The following is a 20,782-nucleotide window of genomic DNA, read 5'->3' on the forward strand; positions in this document are numbered from 1 at the left end:
TGCCGACAATTGCTACTGACAACACTTTCTCCAGTGGACACTTGCTCAAGCCCCTTGACTTGCATCCTGGGGTGTGGGAATATGATTCAGGTATGGGCACCAGAGCAATGACTAAGGCACTGGGTACCACTTCATGGAACTAAGGGAAAAATGGGGACTCAGGCTAAGGAGCTCAGATACTCAAACCAAGACCGAGGTTCTAGCATGGTCAGCATCCTCATGTTATGTGCCATTAAGGTCCTGGACTCACAAATTTCTCCTGAGTAGGAACAGAGTAAGTTTCCAAAGACTTGGGTGGGGCTTGTTCTGCAGGTGGGGTACAAGGTGCCCCCTTGGGAGTGAAGAAGCCTGTGGGATGTGAGCCAGAGCCTCTCCTCACTCAGAACCCCTGTTCTGAACTCACCTTTTCCATGAAACTTCCCCAGATGAGCTGCAGCCAGCCAAGCACTCCAATCTCCCTAACAACATCTTGACAATCTAAATCAGGGTCAGCCACCTTTCTGAAGTCTCCTGCCAAGTCTTCCTTTGTTCATTCTAATTCAGGGTCTGAAAACCTTTCAGGAGTGGCATGCCAAAGACTTCCTTTATTCACTTTAATTTAGGGTTTCATGTGCCAAAAAATATTCCAGCATGTGTAAAGTCTCATTGTAGTGTGAAGCAAAAATCACTATATAACCATACCATTAGAATTACAGAATCAAAATGCTGGATAACTAGTCCAAAGACCCCATTTTAAAGATACAGAAACCGGGGCCCCAAGAGGACAACAGTGTTACCTGAGGTCTCATAGTCAAGTTAGGAGCAGACTCAAGATCTTCAATCTGAAGCCCACTTAATCTTCGATTTTCTTTTTACTATTTCACTGTCTGTCTTTTAAAAGCAAATTGAGCCTCAAACAATAGAGCATCTGCTCTCAATACCAAAAAAATGAAAACCTGAAACAAAATCAAAAGTTTTTCTTTTTTCTTTTTTTTGGTAATTCTTGACATGGATTTCTCCAGCATTTAGAGACTTCTAGCCTCACATGATTTAACTAATCTCAAGGGAAGGCTTGTGGTTTGGTGGAAAGAACATAGACTTCCTGGGAAGTCTCATAGACTGAGTTTGGATTCAGTTCAGCCACTCTATTTTGTAATCTTGAGTACATTATTTAACTTCTTTGAGACTCAGTTCATTCAAAGGTAAATATGGAAAAATAATAACTTCATGGAATTGTTAGGGGGTGTATTCATCAAGGTTTTATAGGAAACAACTCATGTTGGGTGACTCAATAAATGGAATTTTATATGAATTGGTCATAGAGTGGTAGAAGGAGCGACACAGCAACCTGGGGAAGGTGAGGCAATCCCAGGATTGGAAAGGGTAGGAAACCACTAGATTAAAGGCAGTGTTAACCAGAGACCTGGTGTCAGAGCCCAGTGGGAGCCGGGACCTTGGCAGGCAGCCATCCTGGGGTAATCATTCAGGACTGGGAGGTACTGAAGAGGCAGGCTTCCTGGCGGGAGCTCAGATCGTGGTTTAAAGGATTGACTAGGGAGCTACAGCCACTGCTGGAGACTCTGCCTAAAGCAAATGGGGTGAGGTGAAAAACGCTCTGACTTCTCTTTCCCCCCCCCCCCGCCTTCTTCCAATATCCCCCATTGCCTCTAATTGTCTAAACCCTGCCTTTTGGCAACGGGCCTTGGACTTGTAGTTGGCGAGGGTTAGCCTCCCTGTGGTAGAGAGTGGACTGGGGAAGGGTGAGAACAGATCTGAGAGCAGACAAGAGTTAAATGATTTTCTGCATATAAAGCATCTAGCATTGTGCACGAAGGTGTTTTTTGTTTCTTTTGCAAATAACATCTTACATAGTATCTCAATACAGGAAGTAGATAAAAATGGAGCGTCTCAATAAATAACATTCTTCAGGAACGTAGGGTTCCAGAGAAAGCCCTTTGAAATGTACTGATTCATTCCAATCGTCAAGCATATGTACACATCCATTCTACCATATCCCGGCATGCAGCCATCAGCTTGATTAGCTCTAACGATAAATACTATGTATAAAATAGATGACTAATATGAACCTACTCTATAGCACAGGGAACTCTACTCAGTGCTCTGTGGTGACCTAAATGAGAAGGAAATCCAAAAAAGAGGGGATATATGTATATATGTAGCTGATTCACTTTGCTGTACAGTGTAAACTAACACAATATTGTAAAGCAACTATACTCCAATAAAAATTTTTTTTAAAAAAGAAGCTCATTAGGGCTTCCCTGGTGGCGCAGTGGTTGAGAGTCCGCCTGCCGATGCAGGGGACACGGGTTCGTGCCCTGGTCCGGGAAGATCCCACATGCCGCGGAGCAGCTGGGCCCGTGAGCCATGGCCGCTGAGCCTGCGCGTCCGGAGCCTGTGCTCCGCAACGGGAGAGGCCACAGCAGTGAGAGGCCCGCGTACCACACACACACACAAAAAGAAGCTCATTCGATTGAGTTAAAAATAATATCATTCCAGTCCTAGAACCTCTTACTAACAAGTTACATGACAATGGGCAAGTCATTTAACCTCGCGAGACCTCAGTATTCTCACGTAAAAATGGTGACCCTCCTCCCCCTTATGACGCAATTACTGTGCTCCAGGAAACCTGACTGAGCCTCAGAGAATTGTCCTTACCAGCTGGCTCAGAAATTTTTTGATCTGAATGTGGTAACTGTCAGCTCCCCACCAAGATCAAGGTGGCTGAGGCTGGCTTCCTATGTGCACCTTATTCATAGCAACCATCATCATCCCCTGTGCTTCATAAAATGCACCTCTGTCACATATTTAATCTTCAGACAGCTCAGTGAATCATATGACGAAACCGACGATAAAACTGAAGTGCAGAGAGGTTAGGTAAGTTGCCCAAAGTCAAACAGTTAATAGGTGGCAGACTCAGGTGTGAATTGCAATCCAACTTCAAGTTCAGTCCTTTCAGTTATAGATCGCTCTCTGGTCTACCAGGGTGCCTACTGATTTCTTGAGTTTTAAATGTTTCCGTACATGGTATTTCATCTTTTCCTTCTAACAGGCAGCTGTTCTTATTTTACCTTACGTTTACATGAGGATACTGAAGTCTAGTGAGGTTCAATGACTTGCCCACGGTCGCATGATTCATCAGTAAGAGGTTCTAGGACAGGAACGACATTATTTGTAACCCAGTGAACTTCTCATCGTTAGAGCTAGTCAAGCTAGTGGTTGCATGCCAGGGTATGGTAGAACAGATACCTGTGTATGCTTGATGATTGGAATGAATCACTCTACTTCAAAAGAGCTTTCTCTGGAACCCCGAGTTTCTCAAGAGCATCATTTATACACAGAAGCTCCCTTTTTAATCTATTTTCTGTGTGGAGTTACCACGTAAGATGTAATTTGCAAAAAATGGTTTCAGTGCTTTATAACAAGAGCAAGTTGATTCCACTGACTAAATGACCTTCAAAGTTTGTTTGTTTTAAAGCTCTGATTTTACAATATCCTGAAATAACGTACACCAGCACACATTGCTGTTAAAACTGCAATACGGGGGCCCTGTGTGGAGGACAGGATCCTCTCATAAAAGCTGAATAAACAGCTATTGCGAGTTCAGTGGGTGATGGCATGGGTGCCTTCATTTCCACTTCTAGCCAAGGAAAATTTTGATCAGGCTGCGAGCCGCCTGCCCATTCATCTGCGTCAGGAAATGGATTTAGCGTCCATATGGGTTGGACTCCCATATTTATCATCCAGTTAGGCCTAATCAAAATGTTTTCCGTTTCACCTGGTAAGTGCAAAGGGCTCGGAGGAGGGTCTGAGTGGTGGTGGTGGGGCCCCATCACTTTCTCATCACTGAGCTGCAGTTGTTACAAGTCCCATTTCTCGTCAGTGCCTCACTCAGAGCTGAGACAGGCAATCTCTCCTGATGCCCCTCCTCAGCTCCCTAGAAGCTGCTCTTGGCAGCAGCAAAAATCTATGGAATTGACCCAGGAGGGGGAGGGAGGAGGGCAGATTGTGACCCAAGGAAGGCTCAGGTCACAGGCAAAGCTCAGAACTGATAGATGAAATGAACCTCTGAGCAGAAGCCTCCTTGGATAATGAGTGGCTACAACCTCTTGGGATGGGGGAGGGGAGGCCCAGAACTCCTCTTCAGCATGGCGGGAGCTTAGGAGGGAGATTGGAGTATCTCTGGTCCCTGGAGTAAAGGGGAGATGGGGGAAAGGGCTGCTTAGATTAGAACAGAAATGTGACCGTCATGCAAAGCTTCCAGTTGGATTTATGCATCTTTTGCCAGGATGCTGGGAGGAGGGTACTTGACGGCCCCCATTAGAGGAGGAGAAATGGAGGCAATTAAGCATTGTTATGTTAGGGGAATCCCCGAGACTAGGGGCTGGAAGAGCCCCTGATGAATTCATTACTGAGGAAGTACTGTTTTCATGAGAAAAACAACACAGAAATTCTTCCACTTTGATGAAGTAGATTCTGATTTGGACTGCACCAGGGTGAAATCTCCCCATGTGCCTTTCAGTATCCAGAGCAGACATAATTCTTTTCCTTTGCTGGTGTTATAGGTGGCGCGGGGGTGGTGGAAAAACAGGAACCTGCAGCTGAGTTTTGGTAGGCTGGGAAATGGGTTGTTCCAAGTAGTGGTGAATTAACAGTACTGAGAGAGGCCAAGCACTGTGGTCCTTGTTTTAAGGTGATGGAGAGAGAGCCACAGATGTTTTTTGAGCAGGGGAGTAATGAGATCAGAGCTTTGCTTCTGAGGATAATCCTGACAGCCCAGTGGAAGGTGGGCTGAAGGGGCTGAATGGGAGCTTTTCCCTTTTTGTTCATTGAGAAGCAGATGCATTTATTGGACGCCAGGCAGGGAGGCCCTTCGAGGCCAGTCACAGCAGTAGAGTAAGGGAGGGTTAAGAGCCCTAGCCTGAATGGGGAAGGATGGTGAGAGGGTGGTCGAGAATGAGAATATTTTGAGTATTTAATGAGAGCCTGTCTTGTGCCCAGCACATATCACCTCATTCTGCCATTGCAACCATCCTGTAAGAGAAGGATTAATAGTCCCTGTTACAGATGAGAAAACAGGCTCAGTGATGTTAATTAACCTCTCAACATGACTGTAAGCAACATACACGTTTCATCTGCCAAGAAAAGAGAAAATCTGTCTCTTCCATCCACTCACCTCAGGCTGCCATCATTTTTCCTTTGGAGAAATGGGGTTTTACATCCAGAAGGGGCTTTTTCGATTACCTAGTTCTCCCTTCCCCATTTTATAGAAGAGAAGACTGAGGCAGGGAGTAGAGGCAGAGACAGCTCAGGTCTGTGTCCTCTCATGCTCAGTTGGCCATATGAACTGTCCTCTTATCTGAGACTCACGTTACATGCCCAACAGGCGGGAAATTGACTTACAGCTATTATGTCCCTGGGGCAGTGCAACATGAAGTGATTGTCAAGAATCCATCCCATTTTTCTCCACCCCACTGGGACACCAATGTCATCTCTCATCCCTTTTATCTCTGATGCTTAATGATCTTCCTTCATCTTTATCACAAGAGATACTTTCTTTAAATCACCTACTGTGTGCTCGGGAGCCCCCTTCTATAACATCAATTAATTTAGTCCTCACAACAAATTTATGAACTGAGCAGCATGGGTGTTTTTTGCCTATTCATATTATTCTATAACTTTTTTATTGAAGTATAGTTGATTTACAATATTATGTTAGTTTCAGAGCACAGTGATTCAGTTTTATATATATATTCACATATATGTATATATATTCTTTTTCAGATTCTTTTCCATTATAGGTTATTACAAGATATTGAATATAGTTCCCTGTGCTATACAGGTTTATCTATTTTAAATATAGTAGTGTGTGTCCGTTAATCCCAAACTCCTAATTTATTTCTCCCCACCCTTTCCCCTTTGGTAACTGTAAGTTTGTTTTCTATGTCTGTGAGCCTGTTTCCGCTTTGTAAATAAGTTCATCTGTATCATTTTTTTTTAGATTCCACATAAAAGTGATATCATATGACATTTGTCTTTCTCTGTCTGACTCACTTCACTTAGTATGATAATCTCTAGGTCCATCCATGTGCTGCAAATGGCATTATTTCATTCTCTTTTTATGGCTAATATCCACACACACCCACACACACACATACACCCCCCCCCACATCATCTTTATCCATTCCTCTGTCGATGGACACTTAGGTTGCTTCCATGTCTTGGCTATTGTGAATAGTGTAAGCAACACTGTTTCGACAGCTGAGAAAACTGGGGCTCAAAGAGTTTAAATAATTTACCTACAGTCACGCTACTAGGAAGTGGTACAGCAGGATTCAGACTCGGGTTGGTCCCATTCCAAAGCCTCCTTCATGAAAAGGGGTACTCCTCCTGTTTTTATGCCATTTTATTGTTAAGCAGACATTTTGGAGTGCCCACTACGTGTCGAGTACAGTGACAAGCACCGGAGACTTGCACCAAGGGCGAGAGATTCATCCTGTGCCCTCACTGAAACCCTAAAAGGAAGGACAGAGGCTGAGCAGCAATGTTCCTATTCTCTCTTAATAATGAACAGAGCACTTGTGTCCACAGCACTCGAGAGTTCACAAGGCAGTTCACGTTCATTATCTTAGTACACCCAGACAACAACCTTAGGAAGCCACACAACTTCTGTCCCTCTCTCCACGTATAGAAAACAATATGGGAACTAGAGTCAACAGACTCACAGAGGTCAGGTGAGAGGTGTAAGTGCACACAGCTGATAGTGTCGTCTGGCTTCTTTTGCACACTGCTCTTCACACAGCACAACATGGATTCTTTCTCCTCCCAACCTTTTGTCAGCTAACCCTGACCCTTCCTTTTATTGGGCTGGCCAGAAAGTTCATTTGGGTTTTTCTGTAACATCTTATGGAAAAACCTGAACGAACTTTTTGGTCAACACGATGCCTCTGTTGACACTTAGTCTTTAGCCTCCCTTGTAGCTATAAGCTGACATCTTGTCTTCCTCACTTTAAATAAGACTGTACGTATTCACACTTTTCAGACCTGTGATTCCTTATGTGGCCTTCTTTTCTCCTTTAGATTTTGTGTGACTTGAGTGACCCCTGAAAACCATTCTGTTCCAATTCAAAGTGTAAGTCTAAGGAACTAAAACAGGTCCTATAGTGCACGAAGTTCTCCCTCATTCTCTTTGTATTTATTCATCCATCCACCCATCCATCCGTCCATCTGTCCATCAATCCTTTCATCTGCCCTCCCCCTCCCTCCTTTCTTTCCTCCTTTCCATTTCAGTTTTCCTTCCTTCCTCCCTTTCAACTATCCATACATCCATCCACTAAGCAAATATATACTGAGAATCTACTACATATTGGACACTATTCTGAGTACTAGGAACATAGCAGAGATCAAGACATACCACTTTCTTATATTATAGATTTTATAGCAGGGCAGACAAAATATAAGTAAGAAAACATATCAAAATTTCAGATACGTAGTGTTAACTGCAGTGAAGAAAATAAAATGATGAGGTAGAGAGTGACTGCACCATGATACCTTAGTTTGAGTGGTCAGGGAAGGCCTTTTGGATTAAGGGTTATTTGAACTGCAACCAGCTCTTTCAAGATCTCCGTCCAGGCAGAGGGAATAGAAATTGCATAGGTGATCTTCCACCCGCTCTCACTACCAACTCACTAAATTAAGGTCCACTTGACTCTCCCAATATTTTTACCAGCGGAAAAAGTGCAAGCATTCTTGCTGACCCAATCCCATTTTATAAAGAAGATGATGAAAGACAGGATTGCTCAGGGGTCCTTCTCATGATCACCGGGGATGAGGGTAGCAAGGATAACATGGTGGGATCTAAGGGAATAAGCACTGGGAAGAAATCGGGAAGCCCAGGTTCTGAGTTCAGCTCCACACTAACTTGTTGTGAAAATATGCAGAAGTCACTTGTCCAACGCAATCATTGGTTTTCTCAAAAAAAAAAAATTAGTAGTTATAGGATCTAAACACAGAAACCAATGTAGAAAGTAAGCAAAATAATAATGCTAAAATTTATTGGGTGCTTATATCATACCAGGAATTATTCTAAGTGCTTTATATACAACTTTAGTCCTCCCAGCAACCCTATAAATACTGTTATTATCTAAATACTAAAGACAAGGCACTCAAGGCACAGGTGGTTAAGGAACTTACCCTAGTCTCACAGACAGTAAGTGGTGGAGCTGGATTCAGACGTAGGCTGTCTGATTTGAGTGCCCCAGCTCTTAAGCCTTATACAATAATCCTTCTCTCAAAGGGCACCAGAGCAGGTGAGCTGGTTGAAGTCAGGAGCCCTAACCCTCCCACTTCCATCTTGTCTTCTCCCCAAGGATGTTCCCCTGGACCCTGGACTCTGTGAGGAAAGGTTTGAAAGTCTGAGGACAAGAGAATGGTAAATGCTTTTCCAGCCTTAAAAATTGTGGTTCCAGGGCTTCCCTGGTGGCGCAGTGGTTGAGAATCTGCCTGCTAATGCAGGGGACACGGGTTCGAGCCCTGGTCTGGGAGGATCCCACATGCCGCGGAGCAACTGGGCCCGTGAGCCACCACTACTGAGCCTGCGCGTCTGGAGCCTGTGCTCCGCAACGAGAGAGGCCGCAATAGTGAGGGGCCTGCGCGCCGCGATGAAGAGTGGCCTCCACTTGCCGCAACTAGAGAAAGCCCTCGCCCAGAAAGGAAGACCCAACACAGCAAAAATAAATAAATTAATTAATAAACTCCTACCCCCCAATATCTTCTAAAGAAAAAAAAAACTGTGGTTCCAGGAATAATCAGGTCTCAGCTGGCATCATGAAATGGGACTCTAGAACCATTTCTCATCAGAGATCATGAGTGTCCTGGGAAAAGGGTATGATTAGGGATGGGGCACATGTAGTGGCAGAAGTGATTTCACCTGGTGGAATCCATCTGGCTGAGGATCATTTAAGGTTTGCCAGGGGAGAATCAATGTCTCTCTCTGACCCTTTGTGAGGCAGACCTGGGAGGAAAGGGAGTTCATTGAGATCAGGACACAGTGGACTCTCCCCAGGCCACCTCTACTAATGTTTACTCCTCTTTCATTCAGCCTATATGCAGTTTCCTCTCTCCAGTTTTCAAAATTGATATTCTCCCACTGGTTCACATGGACCAAAGGATCCTCCTTCCTATTCTGGGTATAAAAAGGACAGGTTTTCTTAGTTCCACTGAAGTGAGGTTGGCAGGGAGTATGGTGTAGTGATTAAGCTCATGGATTCTGAAGTCAGACTGCATGAAATTAAATCCCATCTATCTCTATCATAGCTTCTAATCTTGAGTGACTTTTAAACCTCTTAGTTTCCTCATCATAATGGGACAATATATTAACATGCTTAACTCATATGGTTGTTAAAATTGTTAAAAAATTAAATGTGATAATAAGTGTAAAGCATTTAACATATTGACTGACATTTGGTAACTGCTCAGTAAAGCCTTTTTTTTTTTTTAATGAAGCACATATTAGAAAGGGAGGGAAACTGGTATTTTTACTTAATACATATTCCTTATCAAAATTTAACTGAACTTTGATCCCAGATGGGGTTGGTTGGTCCAGTTTACATTTAGTTCATTTACTAAAAAATTTTACTGAATATTAATAATTACCAGGAATTTGGCCAATGTGGAACATACAAAGAAAAAACATCATTTCACCCCACCCATCCCCTGTTCTTGCTTTGATCTCACTCTCTAGCCATTTTTTCCTCCATCTTTTGGAGTACTACCCATGCAGTGAGGTAGTAATGGTAACAGCCTCAGATTTGAGAAACCTAGTAGTTGTAGATATAAACTTAGTATTTGATGATTATGTGATACTGAATAAATAATAAAACCTCTTTGGGTCTCAGTTCACCCATCTGTAGAGTTTTAGACTATCTGATACCAAAAACCACTTCCAATCCAAAGATTCTACAATCCCATGTTTCCCTTAAATGGAAGTTGAAGTGGAACTGAATTCACCAATGATCCCCAGTCTCTCCTTTGATAGGTTTCATTATCTAATCCTTAGGCACGATTAGATACTGCTGGGGCAAAAGCAAGCTAGAGTTGGAAGGAGTTAAGTGTTATTACTAGAGCCATCAGACCTAGGTTCAAATCCAGGTTACACTATGTAGTAGCCATGTGACTTTGGAGAAATCTGCACACTCTGAGCTTCAGTTTTCTAAATTTTAAAATAAAGACAATAAACATATTTATCATGTGTAGTTGTTGTAAGGACTGAATGAGAATCAATGTATATTAAATATTTAATACATGTTAGGCTTTAATATATGTCCCTTTACCATGATTTCTGTGAGCTCATTTGTATACCTTCTCTATCCCTTACTGACACTGCATTCTAATTACTTACTTGCATATCTACATCTTTCCTTAACAGTGAGCTCCTAGAGGGTACAGACTCTTTTCTCCTTTCTTTTGCCTAATGCCTGATCCAGTGCTACCAGTATCTTGATAATCAATAAATGTTTATAGAAACCAAGTAAAACATGTTGGTACATAGATTCATAAATGTTTCTCCCCATTTTATTTTCCAAACACTAAAAACACAAAAGAAAAATAGAACCACCTAAACCCAGTATATAAAGATGAAAAAGGCATATTTTTGTTGTATGACAAATTTCAAAGATTTCATCAATGCAGAAAATAAAAACAAAGAAAAACTTAGAGTTCTAGGAGCATTTGGGCAAGAGGGTCCATCATCCCATAGAAAATTGCAACAGCCAATGCTAGTTGATTCAGCACCATGGACAGCCACACCAGCATTTCAGGGATGCCAAGTCTCTGGAAAAGGGCAAGAGTTGGGGCTGGAACATATGAGGCAAGGGGGAGACTATTGATGGATGAATCTAGAGAGGTATGCAAGAGCCAAGTCATGACTGCAAGATAAGAGGTTTGGACGTAGCCTGTAAGTAAAGGAGGCATGAACAGAAGTTATGCGGGGAGTTAAATGACCAGATTTTAATCCTAGCGAACACTTTGTTTGGGTGTAGTGGGTGTGGAGATTGTATTTGGACAGCCAGTGTTAGAATGCAAGAGATCATTTAGAAGAGAGTTGCAACAGTTTGAGCAAACAGTTATGAGGGCCTGAACTGGGTATACGTGGTGGGAGAATGAGAGAAAGGGGAAAGTGTGGGAGATAATAAAGAGATGGAATCAGTGCGTTTTAATGGAAGGAGACTGAAGGAGGTCTAGGAGGCCTTCAGGATTTTTGTTTGGGCTATGAGCTTTGAATAATGGAGAGAGAATGAAATTGAGAGCCAAAAAATATTGAAGTCAGATTTGATATACTGAGTTTGAGATGTTAGTGTGACATTCATGTGGAAATGTACAGTGCGCAGTTAAGTATATGTGTTTGGAGCTCAGAAGAAAGGATGAGATATAATGAATATTGAATGAAAATCTGTTGTTCTGCTATATTATGCTAATCTGGCTCAGACACTAATTATTGACTCACCCACATTCTCATTAGGCTGTTGCTGATCACTGGAGCCCACAGGCATTGCCTCTTGATAGTAAATCCATACAGCCTGAGGTCATAAATCCAAGCTGACCAATTCACTGAGACGCTTTTTAATCTTTTGGGCTCTTCCAAGATTAAGCCACCTTCAAAGTTTCTCAGATTCTTCCTGAGTTGTGTGTGGCCTCTTCCACTTACAAATATCTAATTTTCTTGGCCTTATTTTGCTAGAAACTCAAGTGCTGCTGTCTGTAAGTAGCTTCATATATGTGGACATTCCAAAAGCTGCAACTCACACTATCTCTCCGGCCATCCCAGAATCAAATATTCAGAAAATCTAAGAGCTAGAAATTGCTCTTGCCGAAAAGTACATTTATAAATGGAAAATGTGAAGCCAAAGCAGAGAAAGTGACTTTCTGGGGTTCTCATTCACTCAATAAAATGTTTATTTATTGGGTGTCTACCATGGGCCAAGCACTTTCCTAGATGCTGGAAATACAATAGTGAAGCTGAAAGATGTGGATGCTGCTCTGTTTTAGTGAGTTTACAGTCTACCAGGAGGGAGAGAAACACTACTAACCAGGACACTCACACAGCTAGGGAAGTTATAACTAACTTGAGATTAGGTATCTTTCCACACTGCATTAAAAAAAAAAAAAAATCTCTTGGTGAATAGCAGTGTTTAGCAGAGCAAAGATTCTGATATCAGGTTTGTCTAACCCTAATTCCAAGTTCTTTCCAATATATTATTTGCCTCCTTTACTAGTAGGTAATAGAATTTGCTTAAATCATGGTTGAGGAGTAGTTAAGGGCATGAGTCAGATAACCTGGATTCAGATCTCAACTCCTCACTTACTACCTCTGTGACCTTGGATAAGTTACTCACCCCATCTGAATATTAAGTTCCACTCATCTGTAAACTGCAGATAATCCCTACATAGGGCATGCTGTGTTTAATAAATGATACTAATTTTTATGTTTTAGATAAACTCCAAGGTTCTTTCCAATTTAAAAAATGGTCTCTATTGCTTTCTGCTAAGGGAGGCTGGGGTTATGAGTAAAAGAGCATAAGACTGGGAACTAGGATTATTGGGTCTTAGTCCAAGCTTCGGTCCTATATAGCTGTCAGTTTGGGGCTATCATGTGACTTTTCTGGGCCACAGTTTTTTCATTCTTCAGTTGTGGTTCGGGTTATGTAATCTCTAAGGTGCCTTCCCTTTAACTGATGAACTGTTATGAGGAAGATGGGCCTTATTTTGGGATATTATAAGGAAAGACTTGTACGTCTTAAGCTTGACTGTCATATGACACACTTTCCTCCTTTCCCTTAAGTCTTAATTTCTGTGCTTCAAGTTACTGCACATTGCTTTTATCCGATAAATGATACTATGTGGGTAATGTACTGCATTAGCTGGATCTGCATGGGGCACAGAACGTCTGACCATAAATTGAGAAAAAGACACTGGTAACCACCCAGCTGTTTTATCAACACAGGCCTCAAATGCACAACATTTTGAATATGCAATCTGCAGCAGGATGGAAATTTCAGCAAACATCTGTGGAGATTCATCTTTTTCCAGTACCTACTATGTGCCAAATTTTTCCACCTATGAAAGACAACTCTGAGAAGTAGGCATTCCGTTTCAGAGATGAGGAAACTAAGCTTTGAAGTAAAGTGACTTGATGGAGGTTGCACTAAGAAGTAAGGGCACAACATATGGATTCCAACTCAACTTCCAATGTCAAATTTAGTCCATTCTTGCCCTAGAATTTTATTTCTGTTTCCGTCTGGAGTAGTCACAGCAAATCATCCCTGTGACATGTGATTTTGTGACTTGGGAAGTTGAGAAGCCGCACACTCCTTTCAGTATAGGCTCTTGAATCTTTTCTAGATGAGGGGGAAACTATGATGATGAAGAGGCACAGGTCCACCTTAGCTCAGCTGCTGTCCGTGAATCTGGGGCTCTGAAGTTGTATTATTATTCTAATGACCTCATCATTCACATCCTTTCAGAGGGAGTGGAGTGGGGTGGGAGGGTGCGGTTGTTAGGGGGAACAAAAGGAAGCTGAATTCAGTACAAGCTGATCACCAGAGACTCCTGAGCCGAAGGCTTTTTGGTTCAAGGAGCCTGGCTCATTAGGGTGACATGTCTTCCCCTCTTGACCCTCATTCCTGCGCTTTTATTATTGTCCTGGAAAAATTGGGGAATGGATGTCTCTAGCACCTGATAAAGAACAATAGAAAGGACTTTGTTGGGTGGGTTGGGGAAGGACAGAGAGAAGATGTTTACGGTGGAAAGCTGGAAACTCTAAGATTCTCTGACAAAAGCATGAAAGCAACATCCGTTAGAGAAAAGCATCAGAATGTATTTGGTCAGAGATATCTTTCCTTTACTGATCAGCTCTCTCATTTTTTTTTTTATAGCGTTTACCACAGAGTTAATAAAATCAATGTTAGTTTGTTTCATGGAGTAGAAATAATCTTGAAAAACTTAGCTGTGATTAGAATTTCTAAAAGGCAATCCTATTCTTCCCTCTGAATTCAAATTATAAAATTGGAGAAGTATTCAGTGGAAAGAATATTGGCCTAGGATATCACAAAATCATTCTTAAGATTGCAGCATATCTCATAAAATCATGCATTTAAATGTTTAAATACTAATTTTAGAGTTAATAGCACTGCAAAATCTTCAGTGAACAGCAACTAAAATATTTCTGTTTGGAAAATTACCTTAAAGTCGTACAGAACAGGAACATGCTAAAAATAGCACTAAAGTTTTAGCTTGACAGATAACATTAAATGAGGTAAGGAATAAAAGAGAAAGATTAAGCTGGCTCAGGATGGGGAAGATTCACGAGTTATCCACATACAAGTAGAAAGAAATTTTATAAGGTTTAGTGAAATGTCAGACTCTCTTTCTCCTGGGCCTTTGAACATTTTCCCTTTTGTCTGGATAATTTTGCTGTATTTCATCAATCTCTAGAACTCCCTAAGCCCTTGACTCCACTATATTTTTCCACGGCGTTTATCACCTCCTAACATAATATAAAATACTTTTATTATATTTTTGTTTGCCTCTCCTATGCTCACCTGCCAAATGTGACAGGACAGGGAGGTTGCCTGTTGTCATCACAGTTGTATCCACAGCACCTAGAACCGGGCCTGCTGTGCAGAGAAGCCTTGATAAATATTTGTGTAATGGATGAAAATTCCACCTTGTAGGGCATCTCCTCCACGAAACTTAACCTAAACAAATTTCATCTTGTACTTACTCCATCACAGCACTTTTAACACCATACATTTAAAAAAATTAAATTGAAATACAAGTAACATAAAATTAGACCATTTTAGAGTATGTAATTCAGTGGTACATTCACAATGTTAGTAGATTTAGCACGTTCACAGTGCTGTGCAAATACCCCCTCTGTCGAGTTCCAGAGCATTTTCGTCAGCCTAAAAGAAAACCTAGTAGCCACTAAGCAATCTCTCCCCATCTCCCCTTACCCCTTAGCACCTGGCAACCACCAATCTGTTTTTTGTGTCTATTTCATATAAATGGAATGGTACAATATGTGATCTTTTGTGTCTGGGTTCTTTCAGTTAGCACAATGTTTTTGAGGTGCATCCATGGTATATAGTATGTATCAGATAGTCATTCCTTTTTAAGCCTGAGTAATATTCCATTGTGTGTGTATATGACATTTTGCTTACCCATTCATCTGTCGATGAACATTTGGGTTATTTCCACCTTTTGGCTATTGTGAATAGTGCTGCTATGAAGAGCCCTATGCAAGAATTTGTTCACACCATATTTTGATTGCTTCTTTTCTCATCTGTCTCCCCTACAAGATCATGGACTCCATGAGGGCAGGGATCCAGTCTTGTCTTTTTCACAAATACATTCCCAGACGGAGCTGTGGCCTGGAAAATATTTGTTCAATGAATGACTTGAATACAAAATGTCCAATTCTCTTGAATTTTTAATTAAAAGGGAATGATTGGAATTTCCTAAATTAACAGGGATGTCCCCACTTTAAAAAAATTCAGTAATTCCACAAATGTAAAAGGATATCTATGCCTTAATTCTATATAGGCTAGTTGCAGGAGGGGGGAGGGGCATGAGGATCACTGAGAGGAATGAAGGACTCAAGAGGGGCCAGGAAGGAAGATACAGCAGACAGAGGTGTAAAAGCATAGGGAAAGGTAGGGTGTCCGGAGGGCTGAGGCTGGGGCAGCAGGGAGCTCAGAGATGAAGGACAGGGAGCAGCTCTCAGGTTGCTATATGCCTCTCAAGCCGAGAGAAGCTGAGAGAAGTCCTCTCTGCCCCCAAGAAGCAGCTTTTTGTCTTTCATTTTCCAACATCAAAGTTTATTTCTGAAATAAGGCTTTCTTTTGTGTGGAATTCTGAAGTTGTTCCCCAGGGGTTCAAGAGTGGCCGTGGCTTTTAGAAGAAACTTTTGAAATGGAGAGTTGTCCTCAAAATTGTAGTCATTTTTTTTTAATTGTGGTAACAAAACACATAACAGTTTTACCCTTTTAACAATTATTAAGTGTACATTACAGTATTGTTAACTACATGCATGTGGTGGTACAACAGATCTATGGAACTTTTTCTTCTTGCATAACCGAAACTCTAAACCCATTGAACTTAAGTAAGCATTTATTGGACACCTACTGTGTGCCTGCAATAAAAGGAAGCCATTGTCTCTCTGGGTAATTTGCTCCTTTGTCCATTTAAATCTGGAGACTCCGTGTTCATTTACATATATTAATAATAATAATATATATTTATTTATAGTGCTTCACAATTTCCAAGGCACTTTCCTTGTATTTCCTTATAAATACCTTATAAGATAATTCCTGTTTATCCCATTATTTGATCCCCTCCCGAATTGTCAGTATTTGGATTTTACAAATGAGAAACCTAAAGTCAAGAGAAGATAAGTGGTTTATCCAAGGTTATAGAGCCAGTAAGTTTTAGAGCTGAGATTTGACGTCAGTTTTTGAAGGCAAGCCCCTCCCCAGTGTATTATGCTACAATGATTCATTCCAAATAACATTAAAGAGTGACTTTAACATTGCCTCTTGGGCTGCTTGGAAAAAAGAAAAATATTTATAAAATAAATTTCATTATCTGGTTCAAAATGTCTTTTAAAAATTCATCATGTAAGTTGCTTTTTTCTCTTAACCAATTCCTCTGATCCAAAACATTTTTCTTATTTAGCTTTTATTTATTGTTCTGAACATTATTTATTTTTTGCGGTATGCGGGCCTCTCACTGTTGTGGCCTCTCCCGTTGCGGAGCACAGGCTCCGGACGCGCAGGCTCAGCGGCCATGGCTCACGGGCCCAGCTGCTGTGCGGCATGTGGGATCCTCCCGGACCGGGGCACAAACCCGTGTCCCCTGCATCGGCAGGCGGACTCTCAACCGCTGTGCCACCAGGGAAGCCCCCTGCACATATTAATTTGCAAGTTTTAGCCATTGCATTGGATAAGTACTAAGGTGTTGGAGCCAAATTTGGGCTAGAATCCTGGATTTGCTACTAAATTAGTTATATGACCTTGGAGAAGTTATTAACCCTAAGTTTCAATGTGCCCATCTGTAAAATGGTGACTATAATCATGGCTACCTCATACTGTCCTAACGAGGAGCAGATGAGATAATGCATCAGAATTGCTTAGCATATTTCCCTGGTCCACAGCAAGCACTCAGCAAATGAGAGATGTTATTATTATCCTAAATATAAAAAATGAATATTTTATCCAATTAAACCCATTTTTAGTAAAGGACTAAATTCTTGCAGCTAGAAAGTATGGAAAGAGTCCAGAATTTGAAGCTAAATTGAAATACGTGCCAGTCCCCTTTCTGCCAGTTAGGAGCAGTATGGATTTTGTTTCCTCATTGCGAATTGGGGATGGTAATACCTCACTCGTGGGATTCTCGCAAGGATATTTGTAGAGATCCTGAGACGTCATAAGGGCTTCATAAATAGAAGCTACTGTTATTATTATAAATATTATTATTTCAAATAAAAAAATCTAAATCTGGGACTTCCCTGGTGGTGCAGTGGTTAAGAATCTGCCTGCCAATGCAGGGGACACGGGTTTGATCCCTGGTCCGGGAAGATCCCATGTGCTGCGGAGCAACTAAGCCCGTGCACCACAACTACTGAGCCTGCATTCTAGAGACCGCGAGCCACAGCTACTGAAGCCCGGGTGCCTAGACCCTATGCTCCGCAACAAGAGAAGCCACTGCAATGAGAAACCTGTGCACCGCAACGAAGAGTAGCCCCCGCTCACCACAACTAGAGAAAGCCCGCGCACAGCAACGAAGACCCACTGCAGCCAAAAATAAATAAATAAAATCAATTAAAAAAAATACCAATCTCAGAGCAAGAGATCTAGATAGAGAAGACACCCAAGGTGAATGCCAACTGAGCATAGAGTTCTCTTTTGGGATCAGAACTCAGATAGCCCTTAAATAGTAAACCAGAACACAGCAACGACAATTAACAAGATGCATCTTATAGCCTAGAGGGCAAAATGCCAAGGTCATTTTTCTGTCATGGATGTTTGCATCTGCATTTTATTCTTTCTTCTGGCCCAAAGCTTTTACATCCAATTTAACTATCATTTATTGAGCACCCACTGCATGCCTGATCCTGTGCTAGTCCCCATGGGAAACACAAAGGCAAATGGGCTAAGCCTTGGATCTCTTCTTGGTTGACATCCCTGGGAGGGGTTTTACTCAGTTCCACGACTTTAGATGCATCTATATGCTGATGACTACCAATTTATTTCTTCAGTCCCACTTTCTCCTCTTGACCTTCAGAATCATCTCCATTTGCCTGTTTTCCATGTTCACTTAGGTGTGAAGCATCCCAAAGGTAATGGGGCTGAAACAGAACTGTTGACATATTCTCCTTCCAGCTTCCATAAGCTTGCCCTTCCCCCAGTATATCACATTTCAGTAAATGGCACCATAATTCACCCAGTTACTTAACCCAAAGTTGGAGTAAACTATGACTTTTGCCTTTCTTTCACAGCCTATATCCAATGTATCAGCAAATATCTCAGCTTTACCTTTGGAATATAATCCCAATCCAACCACTTCTCACTGACCCCCTCCACTACCATCCTAGCCCCAAACAGCAATCTTTTGCTCTCGCTTGACTGAACCCCCTACTTCCAGCCTTGCCACCAGGCCAGTGACTCTGACCACACACATCGTGCACAGCACAACTCCAGGGACACCATCCACGTCGACTTCAGTGTGAGGATGCCCCTGGAGTCATGCAACGCAGTGACCTTGCTTGCTCTCTTCCAGCCTACCCTCCATGGAGCAAAATGTTCAAATTTAAGTCAAAGCCTGTCGCTGCCCTGCTCAGGACTCCTCAGCACTGCCTTTCACACCTATAGGAAAGTCTGAAGTTCTATAAAATGCCGCAGAATCTGGCTCCAGGCCACTCCACCCTATTTGGTTCTCCTCTTCCACTTTCTCACTGTCTTCTGGCCACACAAGTCTCCTTGCCTTTCCTTGAGCATCTCAAGAACATTCCCCTCAGGGCCTTTGATGTTGCCAGTCCCTCTCTCTGGGATGCTCTTCCTATAGGTATTTGCATGGTAAGTGCCCTCACTTAAGCCAAATCTTTGCTCAAGTGTTCCTTCTCAGAGAGGGCTTTTCTGATCATCCCATGATTTAATGTGATATTATTTTACCCAGATATTTTTCTTTATAGGACTTATTCTACCTTGCATGATATATTTACTTATTTATTTGGTTGTTCTCTGTCTCTCCCATGAGCGTTTAATCTTTATGAGGGTAGATATTTTTTTCCCATTTTATTTAATACCATATTCTAAGAAGAGCTAGTGTATAATAAGTGTTCAGTAAATATTTAGAGACTGAATGAATGGAATATGAAATTTATTCATTGGTTCATGAATTCCTTCCCTCCTTCACTGAACAATCATTCACTAATAAAGTATATGCTGTGCTAGCATCTTATATGCATCATTTCCTTTCATTCTAACAATAATGTGATCTTCGTTTTTACCACTTAACAGGATTTTGTGGAGAGGAAAAATCTGGGCTACATGAGGTATCCATCTGATGGACTTCATTGCCCACAAGCTTTCCACTCTAGCAAATTCTCACCTACCTGACCCATGCTGGCTAGTGGTTATGCATGGCACTTGATGAAATAAAAAATGGGAAATGATTGTTTTGCCAATATGTAGAGGTTATTTAGATAGTATATTAGTCAGGTTTTGCTGCAATAATAAACAGCTTCTTATCTCAGAGGCTCATGACAACAAATATTTATTTCTTGTTCACATTACATGAAGGCTATGGATCAGCTGGGTTCAACTTAGCTCATGTGTCTTCTCGTCCTGCAACCTAAACCAAAGGAGTGACCACTAGCTGGGAAGTGCTCTTTTCGTTGTTGAGGTGAGAGTGAGAGGGATCAAGCCACACCCTGCAAGCACATTTAAAGCTCCTGATTGGATATGGCAAGTGTCACATAGTCCTGACAATATTGGTCAAAGTATGTCACATGGTCAAGCTCAAAGTCAACGAGGCCAAGATACAGATTGCTCCCTCTCTTTGTGCAGGCACATCACATGCCAATAGGTGGGAATATATAATCCTATTTCAGTAAAACAGAGAATACTTCAGAAAAATAATCCCCAAGTTATTATAGACAAAGAAGATATTTTATAAAACGAGGTCCATGGGGCAAAAATAACAAAAGCCCCCCTTTAGATATCCTTGTAGGAGAGGTGTCACCATGGTTTCAGGTCTGGCTTCACATTGGCAAATTTGGATTGACATTATTATTATTTACACTAGCATGAATGGCTTCAGGGGGACTTCACTCATGCTTTCTTTCATGCATTCACTCTGTGAAGACTGAGATCTTACTCTGTGCTAGACACGAAGGAAACGAGATGAACTTCACAAAAGATTGTTGTGAAAAACAGCTGTTAAATATTTGTTTGCAGTTGGAGCTACACATTTTTTAGCAGCCCAGCTCTTTGGTACACTGTCCGAAAGATCTTTTTCTCTTGAAGCTAGGGAAGCCAAATTAGCCTTGATGAACAGGGCATTAGAATAAAGGGAATTAAAATGTCTCATCAGAGTTTTCACCGAGGCATTGACTCAAATGAACAGATAAGTTATAACCTCCACATATAATATCTCAGTCTCTCTCTCTCTCTCTCTCTCATACACACACACACACACACACACACACACACACACACACACACACACA

The sequence above is a fragment of the Monodon monoceros genome, unplaced genomic scaffold (assembly GCF_005190385.1).
Source record: "Monodon monoceros isolate NGI ecotype Baffin Bay Population unplaced genomic scaffold, NGI_Narwhal_1 Super_Scaffold_18, whole genome shotgun sequence".
NCBI classification, from domain to species: domain Eukaryota; kingdom Metazoa; phylum Chordata; class Mammalia; order Artiodactyla; family Monodontidae; genus Monodon; species Monodon monoceros.